The sequence below is a fragment of the Leptidea sinapis genome, chromosome 12, assembly GCF_905404315.1.
Source record: "Leptidea sinapis chromosome 12, ilLepSina1.1, whole genome shotgun sequence".
NCBI classification, from domain to species: domain Eukaryota; kingdom Metazoa; phylum Arthropoda; class Insecta; order Lepidoptera; family Pieridae; genus Leptidea; species Leptidea sinapis.
In genome coordinates this window covers 2,594,340-2,608,442 of record NC_066276.1, presented here as the reverse complement: position 1 = coordinate 2,608,442, position 14,103 = coordinate 2,594,340, and the positions used below count along the sequence as shown (strand labels likewise).

General features: G+C 33.6%; 1 protein-coding gene and 1 non-coding gene across 3 annotated transcripts in view; both read left to right on the top strand.

Moving 5' to 3' along the window:
• The window catches only part of LOC126967039 (GAS2-like protein pickled eggs), a 225,894-nt gene that overhangs the window by 170,559 nt on the left and 41,232 nt on the right, over nt 1–14,103 (top strand). The gene's annotated exons all lie outside the window — the stretch shown is intronic.
• On the top strand, nt 9,494–9,565 carry Trnag-ucc (transfer RNA glycine (anticodon UCC)). Its single transcript has one exon. It is a non-coding gene; the product is annotated as a tRNA-Gly (tRNA).

The window sequence follows — 14,103 nt, the reverse complement described above, 5'->3', positions numbered from 1 at the left end:
TAAAGGACGAGAAGAGCAGGATGTTCAACTGATGGTAATTGATACGCCTTGCCCATTACAATGCAGTGCCGCTCAGGATTCTTGCTAAAAATTCTGAGCGGCACTACAATTGCGATCATCACGTTCAGACATAAGATGCTAAGTCTCGTTTGCCGAGTAATTTCACTATCTACAATTAATATTATTATAATTAATTTTACTCGAGGGAAAGAGGATTTTACAGGTATTTACAGCCCACACACATTGTCATGCAGATATTGTAGCGATACCAGGACTTAAGGAAAAATATCGCGCTTTTTATCACGAAATCTATAAATAACAATAACCATTGAAATGTGACCGCGGCGAGTATGACAGTGTATCGTACAATAAATTGGTGTGTGACCCCGACACGACACGATAAATCGTACACGATGGTTACGCGGACAAGGTCGGTGAGTCACCCGCGCGTTATTCGTCGATGGCTTGTAATTACCATCCAATTGTTCCGGCTTATATGATCGGACTCCGCGGTTTTGTCCGCCTCAGTTATATATCAAAGACCAGGTAAAAAATATTTATTTAAAGTTAAAATTTTTGTAGAAAATTTAGTGTTTATAGAAAATTTGTAGACATTAATCTCTGGTAAAATATGGCATGAATTCTAATCCAAACGATATACAAACAAAGTAGGTATACTACAGACATTGCTAGATGGTCAGTACTGTTTTATTGTTATTTCTGATTATATTATAGTTAGGTTATTATATTCAAAGTCAAAGTCAAATAATATTTATTAAATTAGGGTTAAAATAAGCGCTTTTGAATAGTCACTATAAATATTTCTAACAAATAGTACATTCAGTAATTTAACACTGAATGTACCATATGTTTGGAAAAAGTGGAGCATGCGAGAAGAAGTTACAAGAAACTCAAAGGCCATATACAAAACTTATTAGTTCATAAGGTGCCGCATCCAATATTTGAATCGTGTTCAAAGTCAAAAGTGTAATAATATATATTATCTAGCTGACCCACCAAACGTTGTATTGCCGATATTAAAAATCGCAATACAAAAGTAACTGTTGATCGTAGATGGGTGAAAAATCTGACTCAAAATCAAACAAATTAAAAAATATGCCAAAAAATTAAAAAAAAAATCGTGGGACCACCCTAAACATTTAGGAGGATGAAAAATAGATGTCCGATTCTCAGACCTACCCAATATGCACTCAAAATTTCATGAGAATCGTTCAAGCCGTTTCGGATGAGTTCGGTCCCGCACACCGTGACACGAGAATTTTATATATAAGTAGTATCTAACAATTTTTAATTTTTTTGAATTTTTTTTTAAATTTGTTTGATTATGAGTCAGCATTAAAAATACATACAACTTCAAATTTTCACCCATCTACGATGAACAGTTACTTTTGTATCGCGATTTTAATATCGGCAATACAATGTTTGCTGGGTCAGCTAGTATTATATATGACTTCCAATTATGAAGATGTCTCTGACGCTAAAAATCCTCAGGAAACTCGATACGTGATTCTCTTATTATGACTTAAATTAAAAAAGTAACAATATATTTTAAAAGTTAATATCTCTAAGTGGTACTACTGCTTGTGGCGGCGTCGTTCAGCGAGTCTTCATTGTAACCTACTAATCATCTTTTTGAAACAATTATCAGTCCTTTTGGTTAAATAATATTTCGTCATTAAATTAATTAAAAATGTTATATAAGTAATGACAAATCGTCGCCTTAACTTAGGGTAACCATTGGTTCTATCCTCCAGTCTTCAAAGCAACTAAACTAAAATAATAATTATGACATCATCTAAATATTCATCAATAACAACACAATGCAGTAGTTCAAGACCATTTGTATATTAGCTGTCAAAGTGACAGTTTGTCAGACGTCAGGCTGTAAGCTTCCTGGCCAGCCAGCGGGTGAGGCATTGTCTTGTGACAGTTGTTCATTTGTCAAGCTTACGTCATCCGTGTCAATTGTAATTTATTGTAGTTTGTTGAATGATATTTCAAGGTCTTGATGTTTTGCTAGTCCGGTGCCGTATCGGAACGCCCTTTCAATGTCAAACTTGAAAAAAGCACAAAAATAAATATTATATTTGATATCAAAGAGGATGTAAATACTAGATACGTATTAAGAAATGAAATTTTTGAAATTTTTTTGAAAACATTTGAAATTTAGTTTAGTTTGAAATGTGCAGTGATTTGATTATAAGTTTTAAAATAGTAGGTAGTAAATACAGAATGGAGATTGGTGTAGAAGTATAGTCCTGCTTATATAGATTAAGGTTGGGTCTTCGAATCCTTAATCTAAGCCGGTTTGAAAGCGAACAGTTGCTTAAAACGTAGTGGACTTCGGCTATCTCCGTTCTTTACAAGATTATAGCCGTCATCTGTCAGTCTATCAATGAATGCACGTTTCATACAATCGAGTGAATCGCTTTTTGTACAGAGTTTCGTTAGGCTGTTTAATATCAGCATTCAGCCAACAACGGACGTGCATGAGACTTCATAGCAGGTGATCACCCCGCACCACAGTGATGACGCGCTGCCGATCGATATTTTGAAAAGTTTCCACTTCTTATGCTCCGCCTACTCAGCTAGAGGTCCCGGGTTCGAGTCCCGGTAGGTACAAGCATTTATATGATGAATATGGATGTTTGTTTCCGAGTCATGGATGTTTAAATGTATTTATGTATGTTTATATGAATTTATGTATGTTTAAGTAAGTATATTGTATTAAATAAATCATTGTCTTGTAACCCATAACACAGGCTATATATTAACTTGGGGCAAGATAATTTGTGTAAAAAGTGTGTCAATATATATGTTATGGCGTGATTGCGAAAAGTTATGAGAGTAAATTTATACTATGCACGCCCACAACCCTATAACTTTCACAACAATAATAGTGAGTCGGTAAATTTTACTATAGTATAATGTAAAGTGATATCTTTATTTATAATATTGAAGCAAGTGACACCGTTAATATATTAAAATAAGTAGCTTTAGTAAGCATAGCAAGTCCTAATTTTTGAAAAGCTAAACTTTTCCGAAGTGGTGGTAAATGGTAAAATGACGTTTATAAGTACCATTTTATATCCTATAATTCAAATTCACGTTCAAAAATCTTTATTCACTGTAATACTTTATAAGTTATTTAGTGCAAGTCAGAATGAAATACAAAAGTTACAGTAACATTCAAATTCAAAAGTATAACAATATCTATCTAAATTCTATCTATATATATCAAAATGAATTGCTGTTCGTTAGTCTCGCTAAAACTCGAGAACGGCTGGACCGATTTGGCTAATTTTGGTCTTGAATTATTTGTGGAAGTCCAGAGAAGGTTTAAAAGGTGAATGAATAGGAAAATGCTGCTAAATTAAATAAAAATAACAAATTTGTTTTTCCTTTGATGTGTCCATACATAATTTCTATGAATTTATTGACGCACGGTTTGACAGTTCTGCTGTGAAACCATTTCATTACGACAGCAGGGTGCATATTTTACGAAGTAATTTTTGATGTTATGATATATTATTGAAAAATTCATATAAAAACATTATTTTATTTATTATACCTATACAGAACAACGTCTGTCGGGTCAGCTAGTTCACAATAAATTTAGATACATTAATTCCAACTATTTTTATCATTCAAATAATCTTTCACACTATAATAGGCCTTAGATGTTAATATATTTTTATGATACATTTAAATTTTTTAATTGGTAATATTTTTATATCATTTGGGAGTTTATTATAAAATATAACACAATCCACTTTAAAAGATTTAGCAAGAGCCTAGTAGATGGAATTGCGAGTTTATGTTTGTTTCGAGTATTGACATTATGTACATCGCTATTCTTTTTAAATTGGCTAACATGTTTTAGAACGTACCGAAGATTCTCGTATATATACTGGCATATATAGCTTAATCACGTGACATACAATCAATTATCATATCTGATGAACAAGCAATCTCAGTTGATGCCAGCTCGTTGCCCTACTCCATAAAAGACATGACATCCAGGCGTCAAGCACCTCTTCCAAGACAGGTGTCCGTACGAGCACTTAGCAACATCTTGATAATAATAATAATATAATAATAATATTGACACACTTTTTACACAAATTATCTTGCCCCAAGTTAAGCATATATAGCCTGTGTTATCGGTTACAAGACAATGATGTATTTAATGCAATATACTTACTTAAACATAGATAAATACATATAGACATCCATGATTTGGAAACAAATACGATCAATTATCATATCTGATGAACAAGCAATCTCAGTTGGTGCCAGCTCGTTGCCCTACTCCATAATAGACATGACATCCAGGCGTCAAGCACCTCTTCCAAGACAGGTGTCCGTACGAGCACTTAGCAACATCATGATAATGAACTTGGGAACCAGAGTGATTGGCACTCCACATCGCAGTCCCAACGTACCCGCATCATGAAGCTATTAGCGTGGGAGATGAACGGTACTGTGATATCTCGCGTGACACACATACAATTATTATAGTTTCACTACTGTATGGTAATTAAAAGTTTGAATTGAATTGAATCTTACTTCCGTTGACAGACACCTACAACCTACTAAACATTTCAATCTTACTGGCACAATTCAAATAATACCAATAAAACGACGCAGTATTTTATGAAACTATACAGGGCGTCCCAAAATTATCGGACATACAAGGAAAGTACCTTAAATATCGTAGATAGGGTATTTTACTGAAAGAAGACTTTATGTTATTTTTAAAAGTAAGTAATTCTGCATTCAAAGATTTCCTAAAAATTACTTGCCTCGTCTGGGAATCGGAATAACTTTGGGACGACCTGTAGAATAACGTCTCTGAGTGGTATTTATTTATTTGTTTATCTAATACGTACACACTACAGAAATTACAACAAATACATAATTAACAAAAAAACTATCAGCTAAATACAAGATAGGCTGCAACTCCACGAGGGTGTGTACACAGCATGCTTAGCATAAATGAATAACTATTAAAATACAATAATAATAACGATTTTAAAACTAGCTTTAGGTGATGTAATATCATAAAAGAAAAGGACAGAGAAAATATATATATTTTGTAAAATTTTTATTAAAAAGGAATTTTTATTATATAGATTTCCATTTACAAACAGATAGATGAACTATTCAGGTTGTATTATGACAAAACCTTCAAAAACAAACCTGTTATATTATAGTCCGGTCAATCTAGACATTGGAAGGCGCATAAAATCAGAACACGCTGAATATCAGTTAAAAATTGTTTTAAACATAATAATTATAAATACAAGTCTTCCCAATACGTCCCCCATCATTCCCGAGCATGGAAAAAATTTTACTCGAGGTCAAAGGTGAATAAATTTTCTATTTCGCGATTTTCAGCAAAACGGTAAGTTTTACCATAAAAGTACCCACGACAAAAGTTATAGATTATAAAATTATTTATAAAAAATGTATCAATACATTTTGTCCTACAAGCAATCGTTTTTGAGATATAACGATTCACTCTCACTTCTTGGCCTAGATCATAGGTTCTCAACGTGGGCGATAACGCCCCCTTGTGGGCGTTTGAGACTTTAGGGGGGGCAGTAGAAGACCCAGAGAAAATTAAGGGGCATTGAGATGGCGCAGATGGGGCGTGGGTAGATTAAAAAATATAGTCTAAAAAGGCAAAAATATACACGAAAATACTCTAGAAAAAAACATATCCTCAAAGTGAGCGGTGAGCAAAATAAGGTTGAGAAACTATAGTCTAGATTGACCGGACTATTATGCTAACGTTTAATTTTTAAACCTCATACATCGTTTCCGAGAAATATTAAGTTTCTACAATGTAAAAATAACAATAATTTAATAACCCGTGAGCAAGTATTGTATCGAAAAGCTCAAATCCTTTTTTCCGAAATTCTCCTTGATTGATGGTAAACCTACTATCACGTAAGCTGGAAGATTTTGTTTCCCTGATGTGAAAAAACTGTGTAACGTTGCTCCTATCGAGAACATGGCTATTTTAAATGCAAAATATCTCAATTATGATAAAAACTTATTAACTTATATGTGACCTATCTATTGAATATCGATCTAAAAAATTAAAAACAAAAGTGTTTTGATTTTCCAAAACTACTTTTGAAATGCTTTAACACTCCAAATATACTTTATTTTTATTTAGTTTAAAAATTGTTTTGCAATAAAAATTTAACAGTTGTGTTTTATTTAGACACATTTTTCCTCTTATAATAATATATTCGAAGCACAAAACGTAATTTATAAGGAACTAGCTGGTGACTGGTGCGCTTCCCTTCACCTTAATATATAACCATGCACCTATGGGTTTATAAAATTTCATACCCAAATTTAAAATATATTTACGAGTGTAGAACTTCAATCATTACAACATATAGTTATTTAGTTTTCCCTGTTCTTGTAATGAAATATCACAACAGAACTGTCAAAAATTTATCTCCTAAAAAATATTCATATAGAAATTAAAAAGTATTGAGGGTAACTAATCGAAATAGCACGTAGTATACAAAATTTGATTGAAATTGGTTTAGTAGCTTAAGTATCTATCACGGACAAAAAGTATAACACGAAATTAAACAAAATATATTATATTGCACAGATAACAAAAGCAGATGTTAATATTTTTTATTTTGTAATTACAAAAAAAAATTAAAAATGATTTTAAAACTGAAAACTGTTACTGATTTGTCACGTTTAATAAAACCAGATAAAATGATGAAATATTTAATAAAACAAGTTGCTACTACCATAAATAATAATTATTCTAGATTTAGCTTGAGGATAGACAAGTTCGGTCTAGGTTGCTTAACTATGAAAATTGTATTGAATATCGAATATCTATTGCTACTCAAGAATCTAGTAAACACTGACGCAAATGGCCAGAATTCTATATTATTTGTGAATTATTGCAATATTGTCTTTTACAATACATTGCTGACAATATATTTATTATTTATTAGTCGTTAACTTCGAAATAATAAAAAAATCGTATGAAGATTGAAATAATTCCATTGGTTTATAACCAAAATTGTACTTAGATTTAATTAATAATTATTTAGATCTGAAAGTCCGATATCTCAAGTCAATTTTCTAATATGCGATTATTGGGGTTGAGTAGGTAATGTAAATGAATAGTATACCTGTAAAGTAGATCCGCTAAATGGAATCACAACCTAAGAGTTGAACAAGACATACCAAGATTTACGAACGATACGTGACTTGAACGACTGGCTGGAAGAGCGCTCGGACGGAACGCGAGAGCTCGCGGGTTTGAGTCTCGCATCATTTTGGTTACAAATTTAATTTATATAATCCCAGAAGTGAGAGTTATCACTTTAAAAACATAAAAAATTGATAAATCAAACTTTTATTATCTTAAAATGGATTCGTACTGATATAAATATTTACTTAACTCATGTTAAGGAAGTATTTGTGAAATCAAACAGAAGCAGATAGACCTTACCATATGTGAGCAGAAACAATTGAACAAAAAAAAGAGTACTGGCCGAAATAATAGTACATAAAGCACAAGCTGATTATAGTGAATGTTCTAATAGATGAGTGAAAGTCTGCCACTACCTAGAATCAAATTGTAACAGTTCTGCTTTATTAAATCCTTTGTTATAAGCAATAAGCCAAAGGAACCGAATATGGCTAACAAGTGTACGAGGCAAAGGTCGGAGTTCAAATCCGTGGGAACTGCTCCATAGTAAACTGAGTGCGGTTTCGATTGGCGACAAAACAAACAATAGATTGGCCATGATTTCCAATAAAAATCTATAAATTTGCTTTTAGTTTTTGATTAGGTAAATATATAACCACACATATATTTATGAATGGAGATGTAATAAAAAGTGACCTATTACGAAGGCCTTAATTCACGTTTCAATATGTAATAGTTTTAATTTAATTAACATAATTATTATCCAACAAAACTTAAAAAATATATTTGGTCTTAAAATGTATTATATTCTAAGTAATTTATCTGATCATCATATCATGTGTTCACAATCAGTAGTAATATAAAGCACTAGTTATTAATATAATTATTATGTTTTAGTTTCGATCAAAATTATAATGAGTACTTTGTACACTTTGAAGTTTCTTTTTGTATATGACATGGCAGTACAACTTTTTCTATGTATTTAGCCAATTGAATGACAGTAATTTTAATTGCGTTATTTATTTATTTACAGTGTTCCTGTATATTAAAAATAATTTTATGTATTTAAGCTGTAAAATAGTCATTTCATACAAATATTTTGTACAGAAAGCTTTTTATTTATACATAGAAGGGAAAAAATAATAAATTTTCAGACGCTAAACACCTATAGTAAAGGCTACTTTTTGAGCAAATGTATCAAAAAATATTATCCTATAAATCATATTTTTTTTTATTGAATAGGAGGACAAACGAGCGTACGGGTCACCTGGTGTTAAGTGATCACCGCCGCCCACACTCTCCTGCAACACCAGAGGAATCACAAGAGCGTTGCCAGCCTTTAAGGAAGGTGTACGCGCTTTTCTTGAAGGTACCCATGTCATATCGTCCCGGAAACACCGCACAAGGAAGCTCATTCCACAGCTTCGTGGTACGAGGAAGAAAGCTCCTTGAAAACCGCACTGTGGAGGACACATCCAGATGGTGGGGATAATATCGTAACTTGTGGCGTGTCGTGCGAAGGTGAAATTCGGCGGCAGGAATCAGGTTGAACAGCTCTTCGGAACACTTCCCGTGATAAATGCGGTAGAAGACACACAATAAAGCGACGTCTCTACGCAACGCCAAGTGATCCAGCCGTTCACAGAGTACTGGGTCCCCGACAATTCGAGCTGCTCTGCGTTGCACGCGGTCAAATGGATCGAGCTGATCCTGGGGTGCGCCAGACCAGAGATGACAGCAATACTCCATATAACGCCGGACCTGGATGCTCATCCCCACCGTCTGGATGTGTGGCGGTCCTCCACAGTGCGGTTTTCAAGGAGCTATCATCCACGTACTACAAAGCTGTGAATGAACTTCCTTGTGCTGTGTTTCTGGGACGATACGACATGGGTACCTTCAAAAAAAGTGCGTACACGTTCCTTAAAGGCTGACAACGCTCCTGTGATTCCTCTGGTGTTGCAAGAGATTGTGGGCGGTGGTGAAATTAAAATCAAATAAATTGGCGGTGATCACTTAACTCGCTATTCCTCCTATTCCATAAAAAAAACAGTATTGGATTCACAAAAAAAAACCTACATAATGAAATATTACCTTTAAAGACATTGTATCTTTATGTAATATTCTTTAGCTTGTTTCAATATTCTACTTATTATAATCACAATGGCTATAAAACAACTTGATAAGCATAAACGGGTCATTGACTTTATTTTGCAGATTCGTAGCAAATGACGCGACTAAATTAGTATTTCAATTCTCTCATCAGATGCGATGGTGGTGTAATGGTCAGCATAGTTGCCTTCCAAGCAGTTGATCCGGGTTCGATTCCCGGCCATCGCACACTTTTTTTTAATCTTATTTTTTTCTGTTGTTAATATAGTTTTTTTTTGTTCATAAAAATTTATAAATTTAATCAAATATATGTACTGAAATTATAATTTAGTTTTGCATCTATTATTATAATTCACTTATATATTGTTTAAATTGAATAATGCAGTATAGAATATGCATTTTAATTAATTCTTACTTATTATGCATAAACATTCGACCTCTTAGCTTAGTGGTTGCTATGTTCTGCTGTTCTGTTCTGAATTTCTGTATGTAGGTCATAATATTATTTAAACTAAAACAATACATCCGGTAATATAGTAAAACCTCTTTATTTGCGCTTCCTTCATTTATTACATAACCTTAGATTCGCGGCTAAAGATTTCTTTATTCGGGGATGTAATCGGTGCATCGTTGCATCGGTAGGTACATTCATATGAATAAAGGCGATTCCAATAGGTATCAAATCCAGTTATCCTCTAAGTATAATTAAATTTCAATTAAATTAAATTTCTAAACGCGTCGTCAAACGGATTAATAAAAAATTAACACACACCTTATACCAACCAATTGAAGGAGCTTTTAAAAACTGACAAGCGAGAAAATATTACGAAATTCATTAAATATTTCCTAAGCCTGCTAATAAATTATTACCTTTTATACGGAATTATACTTAGAGGATAAGTTCCTAGATGTCATAATAAAACACACATAAGTATATAAAAAAAAATTTTTTTCATCGTATTGACTAGTTATTAGTATATCTAAATATATAAAAATGAATTGCTGTTCGTTAGTCTTGCTAAAACTCGAGAACGGCTGGACCGATTTGGCTAATTTTGGTCTTGAATTATTAGTGGAAGTCCAGGGAAGGTTTAAAAGGTAAATAAATATGAAAATGTTTTTTGTTTTTCCTTTGATGTGTCCCCATCGTTCAGAAATCTAAACTAATTAGAATTTTTATATACATCTAACTTTCTCAGTAGGTAAAAAATAAACATAATTTTAGCTAACTATAGTTGGTAGATTAACTAAAGTTGTTAACTATCTATCTTAAGTTATCATACATCTTAAGGTTTGTAACAAATTAAATTTCTGAACGCAAACAATACTATTTGACGTACATACAAAAGTTTACGGGTCAGCTAGTTAGTAATAATTAATAATATGGTGAAAAACTTCAATCGAATAAATTTTTTATACATATTTTTTCATCTAGGAACAACCTCTAGGTATAATTCCATATAAATTACCATTCCATATTCACGGTTTCTGTTACCGCACAAATAAAGAGATATTACTGTATTTATATTTGTGATAGGTTGGCAGTCGGAACTCACAGCAGTTCCGTAAACTAACATCTTTACAACTTACTTATTACTGTAACGTTTTCCCACGCTGCCGGTCCTACGGTATATCTGTTACGCGTTCATGATTGATCTAGGGATAACTTAGGCGTCATCTTGCTGCCATACTATTACAGTGATTTCCTTGTTTTTGAAGTGAAACTTCTTTAGAATCGTTGTGATTTCAAACCGGATGCAACGGAAAAAACGACAGGTAAAAGACACAAATACAAAAATGTGTAGGATGAAGCCGGCAAAGAATGAGACAGAAATATGCATACTATTTTATTTTTATGAATGAGGCGAGTAGGTATACCTTAATATATTCTTATGTCATACGCACGACTGCATAGACACCAGGAGAACATAAATATGGTAGCGGTGTTAGTAATGTCTTTCATAGCGGTTGAAATCATGTGTCATCCTAGCAACATGTACCAGGACTTCATATGCAGTTCAGAGGTTCATGCACAATGCACGTTTCTGACATGTGTACTTTGTACACACGCAATTTTTTTTTATGGAATATCACCAGATGTCGCCAGTTGGTATGTGATGCCGTGCCCCATACTCTGTTGTAACACCAGAGGAATCATATGAGCGTTGCCGACTCAAATCCATCGAATCAGTGGCGTGCATTGGTTTTCTAGAAAGGGAGCCACTGTAGATGTAACTAATCGTAGTTGAGCTTTGGAATATGCAATCTGGATATTGCTTACTGTAGGTATTTAGTATCTATCGCAAGGAAAAAATTATAAGTAGGTGTTCAAAAGAATTTTGGTTATAAAATAACGGAACATAATTAAACTAAATTAACTTTAACACTATATTCATTTTGGTTCGTAAAGAGGTAGGCACTGCCTAATTGTCTATAATCTATTTAATATGCATGCTCCAGATATATGTATATATATCTATGATAGATACTTATTTGTAGAAAATATAATGATACATACAGGGCCCTTTTGAATCTTCCGAGATGCTGCAGCGCATCAGGCATGTTCGTTGAGGGTGGGGTCCCTGACTTCTTCGCTGTAATAAGAACAAGAATCGCGACATTCTGGCGTCGATTGCGCAGCTCAAATAATAAAATCCTCACGGCTATGTCTGATCATATCAGGAGCTCTATATATAAACGATGGACATCTGTTCACATGGAGAGCAACAAAAAATAAATTGGACTTATACATGTAATCAATATTATGAATTTTTATACTTTGGACACCACACCCCTATCCTATACATAGCGATGGTTTTCTAGTTTTTTTTTAATAAGAATAAGGAATTAATGTTAACTATGGGGCGTAATTGGCCTGAATTAAAAGAATATTATTATTATAAGGCCATACTATATATAATGTATCAGCTCGATCAAACAAAAGGCGCATTCTGCCGCGGCCGGTAGGAAGCAGGCTGCATAAGGCCCTCATTATACTATCAGCTAAATGTCGCCGCTTAAACAGTCAAAGATACGAGAACATATTATCCTTGGCTTCGGTGTTAACAAACACACACACACACTCACCTGCCTCCGAAACATATACCTAGTCTTGCCATAAATACTGAAACAAAGAAATAAAAAATCTATTGCAAATAACATTTATTACTTTTACAGTGTGTAACTTTAATACATAAATATAAAACAATTTCAAATATAAAGCTTATTCGAAGTGGTCTCCATTGGCTGCAATACAGTCCTTTAAACGTTGAGGCCAGTTATCAATAGAAGCACGCACTCTTTCCATTGGAAAATTCACTGCCAATCGTATGGATTGTTTTAGGTATTCTAAATTATCATGGCGTTTAGAGTAAGCTCTCTAAAACTGACCATAACTGATAATACAGCGGATTAAGATCGGACTAGAGACTAGACGACGGCCAGTCTTCAGCTCTGATGAAGTCTGAAACGTTCGTCTCCAACCAAGACTGCGTAGACCGAGCTTTATGAACCGGCGCCGCGCGAGTCTTGCTGGAAGAACCATTCTTGGTTAATAAGCATGGTGTTGTTAAGGGGCCTTACAACCTTCTCAAGAATGGTATCTTGAAACATTTGTGCAGATGTTACTAAGTATAAGCGGCTTAGCCGTTGAGTTTTGTTCAGTATACTGGCCTGACTATCACCGTAGACCTAAACCAGTATGGAAACTACGTACAAACGTTAGATATAACCTACGCACACATACGCAGGTGTCATGCATGTCTCAACGAGGCACGCGCAGGGCTCGACAGAACTGCGACGTCCGCTTATTGGCCTTGTTGAGACCTGCGTATGTTTTTAAAGTAATAACCTAATTAAACAAAAAAATCTTAAAAACATTACAAATTGTTTAGATTAGCAAGAGCGACATCTCAAGTCAATTTCCTAATATGCAAATATTGGGGTTGAGCATGTTACCAACTGTAAAGTAGATCCTGTAGATGAAGCCAAAACCTGAGAGTTAAACAATGCATACAAGATTTTATGACGATACGTCAATTGAACGGTTAGCTCAGTTGGGAGAGCACTCGCACGGAACGCGAGAGGTCGTGGGTTCGAGTCCCGCATCGTTCATAAAATTTTGTTTTCAAATTTTATTTGTAGCTTAATTCGCAAACAGGACCCAAATCAATCTTGTGTGGTGCGGAAATACACTCGTATTCGAATGCAACGATGTTAATTAATGTCAGCTCAATCTATCGATCGATCAATGACATTTCGAGGTGGACACACAGCTATTGAGTATTTTAGTTAATTATTAACTGGCATACAAATATAAAAAAGTCGTGTGTTTATTTACGTAGCAACTTAAGAAGTTATATTTGGAATGGAAAAATAAAAATAACTTTAATGTATAAATTATATCACGAGTTGCGTACCTAGACCTGTCGCGACAACGCAAACCTTGACCTTATCGCAAAAATGTGGCCGCAGCATAAAAAGATGAAATTATTTTGAATACCTAGCTTTATAGTAATTTAATGTAATAGTAACCATATTTATATGAGGCTTTATTGTAACACTGTATAATAGATTTATCAGTTCACACTTACGTCCAATAACAATTCGTTGATATCATGTTGCCTGTCATTTTTATTTAATCTAATTTTATTTTTGATATAGTCGCCTTTTAGTATGATACACTTGGAATATCAAATTCAAATTCAAATATTTTTATTCAAAATAGGTTTTAAAATCACTTATTGAACCCATTCAAAAGAGACTGC